The sequence below is a fragment of the Bubalus bubalis genome, chromosome 16 (assembly GCF_019923935.1).
Source record: "Bubalus bubalis isolate 160015118507 breed Murrah chromosome 16, NDDB_SH_1, whole genome shotgun sequence".
Taxonomy (NCBI): domain Eukaryota; kingdom Metazoa; phylum Chordata; class Mammalia; order Artiodactyla; family Bovidae; genus Bubalus; species Bubalus bubalis.
The window spans coordinates 41,626,869-41,644,876 of NC_059172.1; the positions used below are offsets into that span (position 1 = coordinate 41,626,869).

Genomic DNA, 18,008 nt, shown 5'->3' on the forward strand with positions numbered 1-18,008 from the left:
CGGCTTGTTGCAACATTTGCAGGGGCAAAGGTAGGGGTGGGAAAGGAAGTCCAGTTGGGTGAGGTGGACTTGCCTCTCTTTCAGCCTTTCTAAGAAGCCCCCTCTACCCCTCCCCCGGGCATGGTGGTTTAGAACATACGCCAGCACAAGAACTATCATTCTCTCTGCCCACCTTGGGGAGCACTGTCTCCTGCCCTGCTTTGGAGTTTTATCAGCTTCAGAGGCCAGCAGGATCCAATCTCATTCATTAACAACCTTAGTTAACTACTCCTCCCAAGAACCAGATACTCAGCTTCATAGCCTTACCCTAAGCCAGGGAAAAGAAAGAAAGCAACCAACCCTTTCCTTAGGAGTTCCCAGACTTTGCATCACTGTGACTGCATAGCTACTGGGGGCCAGTGGGGGGCAACCCCTTAGGCACTCCAGGGTGGTGTGCAATTCTCAGACCCTAATAATAACTTCACTCCTCTCTCTCCTGTTCTAGAAAGGTTACTGAATGGGAGTAAGATTGCTATCATTATAGGAATAATCCCACATTCCTTCTCAATTGTAAAAATAGGTAACCTATTCACATGTACCCTGGTCCTTTAACTTCTGCAGTAACAAATGGAGTAACTCCACATGACATATCATATCAACGCAGCAGCTCTTTCCACCTCAATCAGAAACAGGAGAGGCTCTCCAGACATCCTCTTAGACTCAAGGAGGAAGGAAGAGAGAATACCAAACTGCCCCAATTTACAGTTCCAGCAGGAGAAACTCACAGTCTTCCTCCTCACCCGTCCTCATCACAGTCCATCTACACCTCATGTCTCCAAAGAAGCTCCTCTCACATGAGACTCAACTTTTACTTCTTGCAACAGCTAACGATTCAGGCTCCAGCTAGTAAGATCACTCTTCCTAGCCAGGCTGAACTGGCATCAGGAACCATTCTAAGGAAGCTCACCAAAACACCAGTCATGTGTTTGGGTGTGCAAACCTCAGGGGGCTCTGACAGGTCACGGCTGCCAGAAAAGCCACGGCTGCTGCTGATCCATGTACACCACTTGTGGGTGCAACAAGGGATTAACGAGCAAAGCCTTTCAGAAAAGGCAGGACGGAAGGAAGAAGCTGCCGCCATCAGCCCTCGAGGATCACTAGCAACTAGCTCAAAGGTGTGTGTGCCTGAGCAAAGCTATATTCAACTGAAACAAGCAAGTCTCTGAAACCTGTGGCATCCAGAATTATGTCTTCTACTTTCTTGCCTCTAAGACTTTGCTTATATAGTTCTTGACCTCCCAGCCTGCCCTCTAAGGGCAGTCCATTGCTAAAGGCTGAAGGGAGGAGGGTCCAGGGCACACTACGCATCTTTAGAGACTTAGCTACACATTTCCAGTCCCCCTTCACTCAGCCCCTCCCCTGTCCTTGACAACTCCAATTTTCAGTCTCCACATATGTGTCTATGTGTCTGCACTTTATTTACACTACCCATGTCTGTTGTTAGCAACAGAAACAAAGTACTTTAAGGCAGAAAAGGCAAACCAGCCAACTGGCCTGCTGCTCCACGTCCTGCTTCCAGCTCAGGGAAGAGACTATAAGGGATCCTTCGAGCTCCAATCAACCATGTGGGCTGACAGCTCCCTCGTACCAGGGGGGCTAGCATGGAGCTTGTTCACCCCCAAGTCAATCACAGCAGTGTGGGGCCCCAACCACTCACCCTCCCTCTTCTCCCCTGGAAGCCATACCCTGAACACCTGACCTGCCTCCATGCTGACTACTGCTGGAAGGCAGACCTCCAAAAGCCAGAATTCAGGAAGCCCACCCTCCTCCCTTGTACACCAGGAGACTGTAAAGATGCACAGGCATTGACTCCCCTGATCCAGACTCTAGAGAAGCGACCAAGGCCAAGTTTTACCTTCATATCCATTACCATCTTCAGTTTTTCTGCAACTGATAAACTTCCAAGTTCTAGTATCAACCTCCTCAATAAAATCAACAGTAGTCACTGATCACTGCTTTGTTCTTAGCAGAGAGCAAATAAACATGAGATGTGATTCCTGAACTCAAGGAGCTCACAGTCTAACTCAGGGAAGCAAGACATAATAGGAAATAATTCAAATGTGAGTTCCAGACTAAAAGTGCTCAAAAGCACAGCGGGTGGGAGTGGAGGGGCTCATGAAAGGATTTCTGTGGGAGACGAAAAAAGAAACAAGTTTTAAAGGACAAAGAGTAGTTGGACAGAATGAGACGAAAGGTTGTTTGAGATTTAGAGTCAGACTATGACTCAAGGTCCCAAGGCAGGAAGAATGGCAGCCCTGGGAAGTAAGGAGGAAAGAGAATAGCCTGACAACAAAAATAAAACGCTCCCCTCAGGGTCATCATACCCTGTTGTTCCTCTGCTCCTGCCTCTGCCAAGAGCACGCTCGATGCTTCCTTTTTCTGCACTCCCCTGAAATCCTCTCGCCTAGAGTGCACAGAACACAGCCAGCCCAACTCCCTAAAACTGAAAACACCTAGGTGGAATTCTTGGTACTCAAGGATCCTGCCTCCTCAACAGGACAAGCTTCAATGGGTCAGGAGCTGGGTCTACTGTTCTTCTGGGCCAGGTCAAGCTAAGTCTGATTCTTCACTCGAGAGCAGGAGAAGGGGGATGAAATTTTAAGTACAATCTCTGGTTTGTCATGACAACAGTCTCTCCTCTTTCCATTCACACTTACAATCATTCCTACATTCAACTAATATATACTGAAGACCAACCACGTGTTAACTAATGTACTTAGTGCTGGTTGGGACACCAAAATCCATCAAGCATGGGGCCATCCACAAAGAGCTGACATTCCAGTAAGGTGGATACAAAAGACACATAAATACAACAAATGCCAGGAAGACTATTTTAAGTGCCAGTGGAGACATAAAGGCTGCGGAAATGTAGAGGGGGCTCATTTCCAGTGAAAGAAGCCGAAAGGGTTCATAGAGAAGGCTGCCCTTGCACTGGTCCTGGAAGATCAAACAGCAAAAGGATAGAGGGGTGACCCTGGGCAGATGGGACTATATAAGCAAAGCCTTAGAGGCAGCAAAGTAGAAGACATACAAAGGACAATAAGATGTTCAGTCTGATGGGAACTTATCGGCAAGTACACCAGGGAGGAGAGCTGGAAACAGGGAAATCCCAGATCTCAGAGGCCTTTGAGAACCAAATCAAGGATCTTTTCTCTGGGAAATCAACGAACTATTCTGAGAAAGGAATAATGGGTCAGGAACTGCTTCTGAAAGATGAAGCCACACGCAGAAATCTAGGGGCTATACATCTGCTGCAACATGGATGGACCTAGAGTTTTGAGTTATTTCTTTAATTTTGCTGTTCAAAGCTATGTTGGGGTTTCCCCTGTGGCTCAGTGTATTTAAAATGGATAACCAAGAAGGACCTACTGAATAGCATAAGAAACTCTGCTCAATGTTATGTAACAAACCAAATGGGAAAATGTACAACTGAATCACTTTGCTATAAACCTGAAACTATCACAATATTGCTAATCAATTATACGCCAATATAAAATAAAACGTTAAAAAAAAAAAGAAAGAAATCAAGAGGCTATAGCAGAAGTCTGTTTTTGTAGTCCACCAGGACTGAAGACTGACCGTAGTGAGGATAAGAGGGAGGAGGCTCAGGTAATCAATTACATGCCTGGAATTCTTGTCTTTGAGGTTCAGGCTGACAGAACAATAAGCGGGCAGTCCTAAGGGTGGGGCAAGGGCCAGAGGGAGCCCCAAAAGAGCTGTAAGTATTCAGAGGCTTGGGGAGGAGCAGGAATTTCAGAGTTTAGGATCCTGAAAGTGGAATAGCTCCAAGTGATGAGGCCAGGGCTATGAGCACCTTAAGAGGAATGAAAATACAGTCTTAAGAGTTGAAAAGACTGAGGGACTCTGATGCCAGAGCACTGAAGGATTCTCAGCATGAAGTCCCAAGTCCTATTATAGCAGACAGGAGACCTGTGAAGAAGCTTGTAAGCAACTAACGTGGAAGGCAAGAGGCAGTGAGCACCAAGGAGGACAGGAGATATGTGTGAAGGGAGAGACTGACTTCCAGTGGAAAAGGTTGCCAGGCAGGGCTGGAATTAAGGTCAGGAGTAGACAGTGAAAGTCAGTGGAGGAGAGGAAGTTGCTTCATTAGAGAGGGTCACAAAGGAAGTTAAATTTTCAGGGAAAAGCCAGGTTTCAAGTGGGAAGGCTCAAAGAAAAGGTAGAAAACAAGAGGCAATACCACTTTTTGTCTATCAGATCAGGCAATCAAATGATAAAACTAATCCCAGAGTCAGGCAGAGGGTGGCGAACGGGAGCACTCTCAGAACCTGGTGGAGGTACTGGAAACCAGCACAACTTTTCTGGAGGACAATTTAGGATTACATAAACTCTGATAAATACACACTCACAATGATACCCTACATAAAGTTAAAAGACAAGCCACAGCCAGGAAGAAATTACTGCAAAGCATACAAAAGACTAAAAATGAGAACACATTAACTTCGAAAATCAATAGGAAAAAGGTAAATAACCCAACTGAAAAACAGGTATTAAAGATATGAATAGACAATTCAAAGGAAAGGAAACCCAAATAACCAATAAAATATGGAACAATGCTCAATCTCTCTGAAGTCAGGAAAATGCATATTAAAGCAATGTGATATTATTTCATATTAATTAGATTGGAAAATACTGAGAAGTACAGAATCTCCAAGTGTTAGCAAAAATTTAGGGAAATGAAAATCTATATACATTGCTGGAAATGCATACAATCACTATCAACAGCAATCTGCTACAACCTAACAACGCTGAAGAATCACATACCCACTACAGGTGGCTGGTGTACATAAACTCTTGTGCATTCCTTGTATGAGGCTGCTCATCACAGCATTGTTTGTAACACACAAAAAGTGGAAAGACTTTACTCATCTCTCTCTATCATGCAATGGCACATCATATACCAATTAAACAATCATTTTATATATGCATACTTTTCAAAAACAATAGTAAATGAAATAAACCAGGCTGCCAAAGGCTGCATGTTGGAATGGTGTCATGTGTATAAAACGTTAAAACACACCATACTATACATTAATTATGAACATATATATACATATAAAGGATAAGATACGCATGGGAATGAGGCATATCAATTTCTGAGAGAAAAGGACTGGGGAAAGCTTAATCGTATCTGTCATATTAAAAAATTTTTAAATAAGAGACCTGAAGCAAATATGATAAAATGTTAAGTCTATTAAATTTGGGTGATGGGTGCACAGGTTTTTATTATATCAATTTTTTTCTTTTGCTTAAAATATACTTAAAATTTTAAAGATGTTATTAAATAGTTCATGTACATTATATACTATTTGATATAGCAATTCCATTTCTAGAAATTTATCCTGAAGTTATACAAATAGGGATAGATATTTAGACATTTACTACCACATAGCTTTTTTAAAAATAATTCTATTTCTTTATGTCTTATTTTTAGCTGTGCTGGGTCTTCACTGCTATGCGGGCTTTTCTCTAGTTGAAGTACATGGGCTCCTCATTGTGGTGGCTTCTGTTGTTGTAGAGCACAGGCTCTAGGGCGCTCAGGCTTCGGTAGTTGTGGCACGTGGGCTCAAATGGTTGCAGTTCCCAGGCTCTAGAGCACAGGCTCAGGAGTTGGGGCGCACAGTCTCAGTTGCTCCAAGACATGTGGGATCATCCCGAACCAGGGACTGAACCCATGCCTCCTGCAAATTCTTTACCACTGAGCCCCAGGGGAAGCCCCAGCGTAGCTTTGAATAGCAAAATAAAAGAAATAACCCTAAAGTCCACTGTCAGGAGATTAAATAAATACTGATTCATCCATACAATGGAATTCTCTATGGAGCATTAAACATTACAAAGTAGCTCTGTCTATGTCCCTGGAAGATGCCCACGTAATATTATTAGTCAAATGTTAGTTGCTCAGCTGTGTCCGACTCTTTGCGATCCCCTGCCAAGCTCCTCTGTCCATGAGATTCTCCAGGCAGGAATACTGGAGTGGCATGCCATTTCCTTCTCCAATTATTAGTCAAAGAAGGAAGCAAATAACAATGCTATGTTTATATTCTGAAAAAGTATATCTAGAACATGTAAGAAAAAAGATCCAAAAGGATATACACCAAAAAATTAAATTATGCTATCTCTGGTAAAAGGATATGTGATTTTTACTTTCTTCCTAATTTTTTTTATTATGTAAAATATTCTGCAATGAACATGCATTTCTTTTATTATTTTAAAAAATCAATAAAGTTAATTTTGCACAAAAGAATAGAAAAAGGAAGAAGGAGATGGGTCTGTCAATAGAAGGGGGATTTTACCTGGAATAATTCAAGAGACTAGGAGAAAAAAAAGGAGATATTGAAGACAGAAATGTAACAAAAGCTCTATAAAAGTGAATGGGTTGAGAGAGCAGGCCTCAGATGTTTTCATCCAGGGTAAGAATCTTCGGTAAGAAGAGGAAGAAGGTAAGAGGTAGGTGGGCAGCTGGGGATAGCTCTTTGTAACTGAAGGGCAGAGAGTGTATGTCAAAGAAAACTAACAGTTCCCAAATTCTACACAAAATGTTGATAATTATTCATTCTCTATTTCAGTTTCTGAATCTGGTATGGAAACTAGCTTCTTTTGGTGTAGCTCGATTAATGGAAAGAAGATTCTTGGCTAAGCTTCCTGGGTATAAAGTCCATCATAAGAACAGATCCCCAGGGACTTGCCTGATGGTCCAGTGGCTAAGACTCTGCACTCCTAATGCAGGGGGCCTGGGTTCAATTCCTGGTCAGGGAACTAGATCACATACAACAACCAAGACACAGCACAGCTAAATAAATAATTAAAAAAAAAAAAAAAAAAAGAACAGATCCCTGAAAGTGGAGTTTTCAGCCCAAACTATCTTTCCTTTATTCAACTCACCCACACTCCCACCCCTCATACCCCCTCAGCTTTAAGGACATACCCAGTCATGACTGAATTATCTGTGATGAGGAGGTTGACTGAGGCAACAAAAGCAATGGCCTCACAGTGGCCTGACCTTGGTCTTGTCTGCATAACCAGCAATTCTATTTCTCTAAAATTAGTGAGAAAGGCAAGGAAGCCTCAAGGAAGAGAATGAGAAAAGCGGGCTGGTGGGCAAGGTGGTAATCACAAGCCAGTCTTGCATATAGGCAAACGTGAACCATCTACACCCTAAACCAACCAAAAAGGGACTGGCCACAGAGCATCTATGAACCGACACAGACATTCTCTTGCTATGTGTATCTTCCTTCTGGGTGCAGTACCTCCATCACATAAGCCCCCAGAGGGTCAAGTCGCTGTTAAGAAAGCATGGCATGGCAAGGTACAACCTCTGAGACTCCAGGAGTATATGGTGAAATGAAGCCACTCTTTGCGCTGGCACACGCTGTGGGTTTCATCCAAGGAGTCAGCTGCCTGTATTTCCACAGCAGTCAAGCTTTCCACCCAGTCCCCAAATTCTGAATTTGGGCTATGCCAATGAAAAACCATCATCAGCATGTCTTTCAATTAAGAACTGACTGTATACAACTACAATGAGGTACCAACTCACACAGATCAGAATAGCTATCATTTAAAAGTCTACAAATTAAAATGCTGGAAAGGATGCGGAGGAAAGGAAATCCTCCTATACAATTGGTGAGAATGTAAATTAGTGCAGCCACTATGGAGAATAGTAGAGAGGTTCCTTAAAAAACTAAAAACAGGGACTTCCCTGGTGGTCCAGTGGCTAAGACTCTGCGCTCCCAATGCAGGGGGCCTGGGTTCGATCCCTGGACAAGGAGCTAGATCCCACATGCAGCAACTAAGACCCAGTGCAGCCAAATTAAAATAAATAAATGATTTAAAAAAAAAAAAACTAAAAACAGAGTTGTCATATGATCCAGCAATCCCACTCCTGGGCATATATTCAGAGAAAACTATAATTCAAAAAGATAGACGCATCCCAATGTTCACAGCAGCACTATACACAATAGGTAAGAAGGACTGATGCTGAAGCTGAAGCTCCAATACTCTGGCCACCTGATGCAAAAAGCTGACTCATTTGAAAAGACCCTGATGCAAGGAAAGACTGAAGGCGAGAGGAGAAGGGAACGACAGAGGATAAGATGGTTGGATGGGATCCCTGACTCAATGGACATGAGTTTGAGTAAACTCCAGGAGTTGGTGATGGACAGGGAGGCCTGGTGTGCTGCAATCCATGGGGTCGCAAACAGTCGGACACGACTGAGCGACTGAACTGAACTGAAGACACAGAAGCAACCTAAGGGTCCATCAACAGACAAACGGATAAAGAAGATGTGTCATGCGCATATATATATATATATATATATATATATATATATAATGGAATATTACTCAGTCATAAAAAAGAATGAAATAATGCCATTTGTTGCAATATGGGTGGATCTAGAGATGATCATACTAAGTGAAGTAAGTCAGACAGAGAAAGACAAATACCATGTGATATCACTGACATGTGGAATCTAAAATACAGCACAAACCAACACACCTACAAAACATAACAAACTCACAGATATATAGAGAACAGGCTTGTGTTTGCCAAGGGGCATGAGCGGCTGGGGAGGGAAGGATCAGGCGTTGGGACCAGCAGAGGCAAACTATTATACACAGGATGGATAAACAACAAGGTTCTGCTGTGTAGCACAGGGAACTACATTCAACATCCTATAATAAACCATAATGGAAAAGAACACAAAAAAGACGATATAATATATGAAGTCTCAATCACTCTGAACCACTTCTCAGTATGTATATACTCAATCACTTTTCTGTACCCCAGAAACTAACACAACATTGTAAATCAATTATACTTCAGTAAAAATAAATAGATACATAAATAATTGATGGTGATCACAGCTGTTTTTCCTGGTTTCTAGGATCACTGCTGCAAAGAGGAAAAGAGGATAAAAGAACACACATGCAAAATCTTCTGTGGTTCAAGTTCCCCTCTTTCTACCTCTGACCAACAAGGGTGACACAGAGTAAGGGGTACTTCCTGCATGCGGAAGGCAGTCACCTGTCTGCCCTGGTGGTGTTTTTCAGCTTCTGCAAAAGTCACCCACTCCCAACTAGAATCTCTCCCTGGTCACGATAACCCCATGATTTGTTGTGATGTGAGCTTCATTCCGCAACTGCCCAGTACTGGTATTATCTAAAAATGATGACAGTGATTTCCAGATCAGTAAAAGTCACAGAGATAAAGCAAAGGACAATCCCCTATCTAGCATTTATGACTCAGGAGATGAGGAAGAGAAGGGAAAAAGACAATGGGCTTGTTCACCTGATCTCTCAAGACTTTGAGTCAGCCTCTCATTTGTAAATACAGGAAAAGCCCAAGACCTGGTACTTCAGAGGGAATTAAACATTTGGTCAGTCCCATTCCCTCCCGGGGCTATTATAAAAATTAAACGAAATAATATCTTAATACAGGCAAGAGCGTAAGTTGTATGGCTCTGTCTTATAGGAAGTCAACCCTTGCATCTGTTTTCCAAACACCACACATCTGCTTCCATTTGGAAGTAAGTCAAGAATATAGAAGTCAGGGGCTTGAACTGATTCCTGTCCAACTCTTAGAAACTCTTAAAAAGTGATATTTAAAGACCATCTAAGGGGGTGTGATGAATAGCCACACCCCTGGGTATTTTAAGCTCCATGTTTCTATCAGATCACTGGAAAGCTATATACATACACAATTAGCTCAGCTCCTTACAGGGTGGTTTTCACTGAGCTGCAATCTCATGTAACCCATTTGTATTTTATCAGCAGTCACTATATGAGAATTATTGGAAACTGAAATCACACAAGTGTTTGTCATACAAACAGTAAAAAAAAAAAAAAATAGCCTGTGGTTGTAAAAATAAGGAAAAAAAATAAAAACATACCTCTCAATTTAAAAATGGTAAGGATCATTATCTTTTGTATCATTCAGCATCTCCAACAAATACATCCACATACAAAATTTCTCTATAAATTAAAAAAAACATTTCACTAAAATATAAGACCTTGTCTGCCTCTTACTTTATGGTAAGATGTCAAAAGGTCAGTTTCCCAGACTGCCAAAGAACGAGGAGTCAAACTGCAAGGCCATTCATAGCAACGATCTTAATGAACAAGATTAGGACCCTCAAGATTAGGATGCTCTTCTTTTCTTTGATGTTGATGATCTGTTTCCACATTACAGAAACCTCCCTTCATGCATCATCCACTGTGTGCCAAGCACTGTCCCCAAGCGTTAACTATGTTAATTAAGGTGCCAAAACAACCCTAGGAGGTAAACGTTATCAATTCTGTTTTACCAACAAGAAAACTACAGCCCAGCGTCATACAGCTAGTAAAAGGAAAACCCAGAATTCAAATTAGGTCTAACTAAAGTTCCTGTTTCTCCCACTATCTCATGAAAAGTACAGTCAGGTGCTGTTTTTATTATGTCTTCTGTAGCTAGCCACCTTAATTCTTCTTGTGAAAGACAGAATATAAAACCAATGAAAGAGAGTACATAAAAATATTTTATATGCTGTAAGTTATTATTTAAATGTAAATAACTATCCTTATCCTCCAGGAGATGTAGAAAGCCAGGCTGACATCTCTGCTGACACATGCACACACACGCACACACGCACACACACGCACACCAGTCGTCAGCAGGAAGTGAACTCCAAGAACACTCCAACAGGAAAACTTTTCTCTCAACATTAAAACTCATTAAGCCAAGGATGCATGTGGTCCAATTACTCCCTTAAACATAGGTGTTTGGCAAGATAGTGAGAAGTCATCCCACTTTTAGCCTCCCCTGGGGACACATTCAGCTTGTTTTGGAATTAAGGAGATGCTGGTATTAAGTCAGCTAGGCATTCTTTCGGAGAAGGAAATGGCAACCCACTCCAGTGTTCTTGCCTGGAGAATCCCAGGGACGGGGGAGCCTGGTGGGCTGCTGTCTCTGGGGTCACACAGAGTCGGCCTTCCCTCCCAAACTTCTCTCCTGTGATGACCTTCCTAAAAGCACAATTTCAAGATACATTATCTTTGCCAGGAGGAATCATGGTGTTGAGTTTTCATTTCTGACTCCTCCACAAATCCATGACTCTTTTTTATTTTTAAGCCTTTATTGAATTTATTACAATACTGCTTCTTTTTTATGTTTTGGATTTTTGGCCACAAGGCTCCCCAACCAGGGACCAAACCCACACCCCTGCAAGGAAGGTGAAATATTAACCACTGTACTGCCAGGGAGGCCCCCACAAGTCCATGACTTTAGCTCAAAGTTCTTCAAAACTCTGAAACTCACAATACGGTTCTTTCCTATAACCTTGATGGCCATAACCTAGGGGAGATAAATGTGCTCTCCCTGGTATATCAGAGACAAAGTTCAGAATAGCCAAGGACAGAAAAAAGGACCCTCCACCTCTAGTCCTCAGGCATGAATGGCTTTCTAGAAGTTTAAGAGGCTGGTGGTCACCAGCAGCAAGAAAACGCACCCCCCTACCTGCCCCCACCCAAATTCTATAAGCAAAATGTAACGGACAGCATCACCGACACAATGGACATGAGTTTGAGCAAGCTCTGGGAGTTGGTGATGGACAGGGAAGCCTGGCGTGCTGCAGTCCATGGGGTCGCAAAGAGTCAGACACGACTGAGCAACTGCACTGAACTGAAAGCATGCAACACAAATCTGCACAAAGACTAGCTAAGTAAGACTCAATCAAAAGGCACCAAGGGCTACTTCACAAAGGGATCTGTTAGGGATAAACCAGAGCAGGGACTCAGTGGACAACGGCCCTAATATCAGCACTGCTTTGGTGATCCAGAGTGTCTCCTCTGGAGGGCTCCTGCTTCAACCGCCACCCACATATCATACTTCTTTTCCTGTGAGTTATTAATTCCCACCCCATTAGTTTCCTTCCACCTCAACCAGTGGACAGCAATGTCTACTAGAGCAGCAGGCCCCAAGCCCTTTGTCAAGAGGGATGAGGATGGTTCAGGCAGTAATGCGAGCGATGGGGAACAGCAGACGAAGCTTTGCTCGCTGGCCAGCCACTCACCACCAGCAGTACAGCCCGGTTCCTAACAGGCTGTGGACCGGTACCAGTCCGCAGCCCTGAGGACTGGGGACCCCTGTACTAGATCACACAGACTTAAACGCTGTTTAAAATGAGGTTTTGCATTTTTTTCACTTTGCCTTCTGCTAACTGTGCCTCCAATCTGCTCTATAGACTGCTGTTCAGCTAACAACTATCCTATAACCTCCAACTCTTCATAGACCTATGCACCATCTCCTGCCCTAACAAAGACCAGGCTCTCCCTAACAGCCCTTTCTTCACCCTGGCAACATCAATACTGATGTGGATGGAGCCACTCAAAACCCCTGTCTCATGACCAACCCCCTGACTTTGATTTTACTTTCGTTACCCATCCCTACGGACAAACCTCAGACCTTGGCATCGTCTGAGACAACGCATCTCAATCTTGTCCTCCAAAATCCTACTCCCTGACCACAGTTCCCCTTCCTGCCTATCTCTGAGTCTTCCTACTATTCAACAACTGCTCTTTGACCTTGGTCAGGTCTTTCTTCCCTTGAGCCCTTCTCCTGTTTCCGACTTTACCTTCTGTCCTTCCAGGCAAGAATCCATGATCCATCACACCCTCAAACTCTGGCCCCAGTGAGAGAGGGACCCACCACAGATACAAAATCCACAGATGCTCAAGTCTCTCATGTGGCCGATGTAGTACTTACATATAACCTATACATACCCTCCCATGTACTTTAAATCATCTCTAGATTACTTACAATACCCCAGTACTATGTTAATGATGTGTAAATAATTGTAAATACAATGTGAATGCTATGTAAACAGTTGCCTGTGTGTGGCAAATTCAAGTTTTGCTTTTTGAAACTTTCTAGAATTTTTCTCCTAATATTTTCCATCTGTGGTTGAATGAATCCATGGATGCAGAACCCATGAATACAAAGGACCGAGTTTAAAGCCTAATTCTGGATCAATTCAATCATCGGTATTCCTTGATCTTTTGTGAAGGCAACTAAAAACTGCTGGCCAGAAATCAATACAGCTAAACATGTCTGAAAGGTCTCTTGAGACAGGTATGTTCTGAAGTGTTTATGGATGAAACGGTATAATCCTTGGAATTCACTTGCAAAAATCCACAGGAGAAAAAAGAAGGGTAGTGGACAAGGACAGAGGAAAAACAAGTTAGCCCAAATGCTGATAACAGTTGAAGATGGATGATGGATACATGGGTGTTTGTCTTCTATTTTCTCCACTTTGGTATGTTTGACATTTTCTATAATAAAAAGTTCAAAAAATAAAACCACTTAAGTTGAAGATTGATGGGGAGTAGTGCCAAAGGTCACCCACAGATTATTTGCTAGTTATAAAATAAAAGCTATAATTTTACAATGGAGAAATTTGGCTGCCCCTACCTTAAGCGGTGACCAAATTTAGCATCAATAATAGTGAGGAAACCAGAAGTTATATGCCTCTGATTTGCTTCATAATTTATAGTTTTTTCCCCAAAAACGCTTACCCTAAATTTAACCAAACCTCTATATCTAATTTACAGTTTACAGAAAATACAGGGGAAAGAGGAAGAATCTAGATTATACCCCAAAGAAACAATGAGACAAATCCATAAAGTGGCATAAAAATTCATGATAAAAATACTTAAGAAAAAGGAATACCTAAAACTGGACTCATTTCCCACTCTACCTCTAATAAAACACTTCCCCGTCCTGTACTTTTTTCCACAACGCCACCCATTTCTACACGTCATCCTTGACTTTACATTCTCCTTCTTACTCTAGTTCAATCTATTACCAAGTCCTCCAGATTCCATCTCCTTAATGTCTTATATTCACCTCCTCTATTCCCCCACCATTCTCTGACTCAGATTTTACTACTGATTGTTTGACTTACTGCAGTAATTTTCCAAAAACCATCTCCCTGCTCCCAGCTTTACTTTCTTCAAATCTCCTCTCTATGATTCAGCCAAAGTGACCTTGCTAAAATGCAAATTTAGCAGCTATATTGCTCCAGTGCTCAAATTCTTTTAGCAGCTCCACTGTTCACAGCAATGCTTCCCAAAATGTGGTAAGGAACTGCATGGCAGGAACTCAACATCATATTACGCAGAAGTAAATGGAATGAAATCACAAGGTGATCGAGTCATTCACTCTGTAAGTCTTTCAGAGCTCACTAGATTAAGAAGCAAGTCTCCACTTGCTTCTTTAACAGCAAGCAGGGTTGGGGGTTGGGGGGAAGGAGAGGAGACATTCACAGCCTGCAGTATCTGGCAAAATTTTTTCAACATTGTTTTTTGCTTCCATATATTTACTTTAAAACTTATCTGCTGTGCATGGCAAGTTATATTGATTTTCCACTTTACAAAAGTGAGATAACTTTTCCTCTTAAATTTAAGTTTGAAAGTTAGCTGACTTAAATACATAAATAATAGTTTGGAGAGGTCATGATAATACTGTGAAGACAGTAAGCAATGAATAAAATCTGGGGAAAACTGCCCTACACCATAAAATTCAAATTAATCTGTATGATTGTGGTGACTTTAGAAGCAGCTAACCAGTTGTTTGCTATTTCTCTCCTTGAATCAGAAGGGCCTCAGTAACTACCTCAAGGAACAGAATGGGCCCATGTGAAGGTACTGATCTTCCAAGGCTAGCTTGGATGGGGCCAGTGACCCCTACCAGTCTCTCAGGACACTGGCTTCCCAGTCCTGAGCCACCGTGCTGGAGGGACCACAGGGAGCAGGAATGGAAATGGGGTGGTAGGAGCCAGAGAGCTGAGTGGCCCCAGCTGTTTGAGTTTTCCCCTCTCAGACACCAAACATAGGAGTGACTGAGTCTTCTGACTAAGTCCAGCCCAACCACCTTCTGAAAAAAAATTACATGAGAAGACCCCAAGCAAGACCCTTAAAAACATGAGAGAGGATAATAAAATTATTGCTTAAACATTCACAATGTTTTGGGGTGATCTGGTGCACAGAGGTAGATCTAGCCTTCCAAGAGCTATTCCCCGAGGCCTATCTCCATAGTCTCATCTTTTCCTTTCATACTATATGTCTCTATAGTTTCATCTTCTCCTTTCAGTACGTTAACTATATCCAGCCATTCCCTTCTGGCCTGCAGAGTTTCTGCGGAAAGATCAGCTGTTGATCATATGGGGTTTCCTTTGTATATTACTTGTTGCTTTTCTCTTGCTGCTTTTAATATTCTTTCTGTTCAGTCTTTGCTAGGCTGAGTAGTATGTGTCTTGGCATGTTTCTCCTTAGGTTTATCCTATATGGGACTCTGCACTTCTTGGACTTGATTGACTATTTCCCTTCCCATGTTGGGGAAGTTTTCGACTATAATCACCTCAAAATTCTTCTCAAATCCTTTCTTTTTCTCTTCTTCTTCTGGGATCCCTAAAATTCAAATGTTGGTGTGTTTAATATTGTCCCAGAGGTCTCTAAGACTATCCTTAATTCTTTTCCCTTTATTCTGCTCTTCAACAGTTATTTCCACCATTCTATCTTCTAGCTCACTTATCCATTCTTTGGCCCTAGTCTCATCTTAACGCTGCTCACTCTCCCTACTGTGTGCAGAAAAATGACCAATTAGTAGCTTTGCGCACATAGACTTTGCATATACTGCTTCACTCTTGTGTCTTTGCACATGCTAACCCTTTACCTGGAATGCCCCTCCTTGACTTGGCCATTTAAATAATAACTATTCATAGTGTCAAAAAGCAACAAACTTTAAAAAAAAAAAAGTATATTCATACTTCAAAATGTGAAGCTTTGTGAAACTTTACCTGTATATTCCTCACTGTCTTCCCACCTGTGACTGAATTAATCCTTTCTTCCCAGAGCCACTTGGCTGGTGGCATAAATCTCACTGTAGTGTACGGACCTTGTGTATGTCTTATGTGGTAAACTATTAAGTTTCTTAGGGGTAGGGAGTGTATGTCTGCGTGCAGCTGGTCCTGCAGGGCTAAGGAGTGTTTGCTGGTCTGAAGTAGTTTATCCTTCTGCTTCCTTATTAGTCTACTTCACTAAAAACATTTCCATCTAAGCTTCTGGCTGACAAGAGCAGAGGTGATGCCGGCTCAATGCTGCTCTCGCTGTCTTGCACTCTAACTTCCCGTCCCAGGATATTCCTTTGAATAAGGCTTTCTTTCCTGGGTTCACGACTCTGAGGAGCAGCAAGCCTAAACTGCTAAAAGCTGACTTTTAAAACACAATTAGGGGGAACTACTAGTTGAATATCTGGGACATAAGTTTACTGAGGAATAAACATTATTCCTCTTCCTTCTTTCACTTCAAAACTCTTCCTTAATCTGTCTTCTAAGCAGTCAAGTTTCTTCACACTTCTTCTTATCGCTTCCCTCCAGCAGTCGCATGGTTCCTGGGTCTCAACATCCCTTCTGACTTTGGCCCTGAATCTCCTCAGCGCCAACCTGCACTTCTTTAACAGGCAATTGCCTCCCAGCCCCTACCTGAGCCAGGCTAAGCTCATCACACCAGCTATAATTTAAGAGAGAGGCTTTCACGTCATACCACCCTGGTCTATCATGTCAAATTCAATTGCATGTAAGATTCACTGTCAAGTTTTCAGAAGTGGGGTGAGGCAATTATTTCAAAACATAATGAAAAGGAATCTGGATATTTTATATAAGGATAATAGAAAACAGACAGGATTGAGAATCAGAAGTGCTTCGTCGCTCAGTCATATCAGACTCTTTGCGACCTTATGGAATATAGCCCACCAGGCTCCTCTAGTCCATGGGGATTCTCCAAGGCAAGAATACTGGCATGGGTTGACATACCCTCCTCCAGGGGATCTTCCCAACCCAGGGATCGAACCCATGTCTCCCGCACTGCAGGCGGATTCTTTACCATCTGAGTCACCAGGGAATCAGAAGACCTGGGTACAATTTCTTGATCTGAGTCTCCCACTAAAGGCTTTTCTTTTGGTAAACTGAATCAGAAATGTTCCTCTATAAATGGTGCAGAAAAACGTTTTCAATGGCTATGGTACATAATAAATAAGAAATACAAGATTTGAATATAGGTAGCCCCACTCACTAAACACACTAAAGTGAACAGAAGTCTACAAAAATAATAGGAAAAATTTTATTTTAGGTTTTTTATTATACTAGAAACTTAATTACAATCTAAATGTAAAAGCTGGAACCATAAAAACACTAGGAAAAAAAATGAATAAATTATGTTTATAATTTTAATGAGTGAAGAAAAATTTTCAAAGCATGACACAAAATTCAACTCAAAAGCCATGAATGGAGGGGAAAAGTCATGAAGGAAAAGATCATACATTGACCTACACAAAAATTTAAAACATGTGAAAGACAAATAATTAGCACAAAGTCAAAAATTAAAATAAAACAAACCAAGGGTGAAAAATATCAGCAATACATTCGGCAAGTAGTTCTAATGTAATATGTATGTAAAAGTTCTTACAAATCTATAAGGAAAAAATAATGACCAAACACAAAAGCGAACCAAGTATTTGAAAAGAAAATTTACATAAGAATAAGTACCACTGCCAGTGAGCATAAAAGCTGTTCAATTTCACTAAAAATTAAAGAAACCCTAAATAAAGCAACAATAAGAAATCTTTTTTCACCTATCAAATTGGCAAAGATTGAAATACTCTACAACACCCACTTGGCAAAGGCATGGTGGAAACAGGCATCATGATATACTTTTGATGAGAACTAAACTGATGCAACTTGTCTGGAAAGCAGTTTGGCAATACTTATTAACACTATAAACGAGCATAACCTTTGATCAGTGAATCTTCCCTTCCAGGAATTTTGCTTAGGGTAATACAAATACTAGCCCACTGGGGCAAAGTCAGCTATATTCAGCTGTTTATTGCAGCACTGTTTATAATAGGAAAAACTGGAAATAAC

At 41.7% G+C, this 18,008-nt stretch overlaps 1 protein-coding gene and 1 non-coding gene across 5 annotated transcripts in view; one reads left to right on the forward strand and one right to left on the reverse strand.

Moving 5' to 3' along the window:
• DENND2B (DENN domain containing 2B) overlaps positions 1-18,008 on the reverse strand; it is a 166,256-nt gene that overhangs the window by 87,110 nt on the left and 61,138 nt on the right. The window lies entirely within an intron of this gene.
• Positions 6,744-6,816, forward strand: TRNAR-CCU. Its single transcript has one exon. It is a non-coding gene; the product is annotated as a tRNA-Arg (tRNA).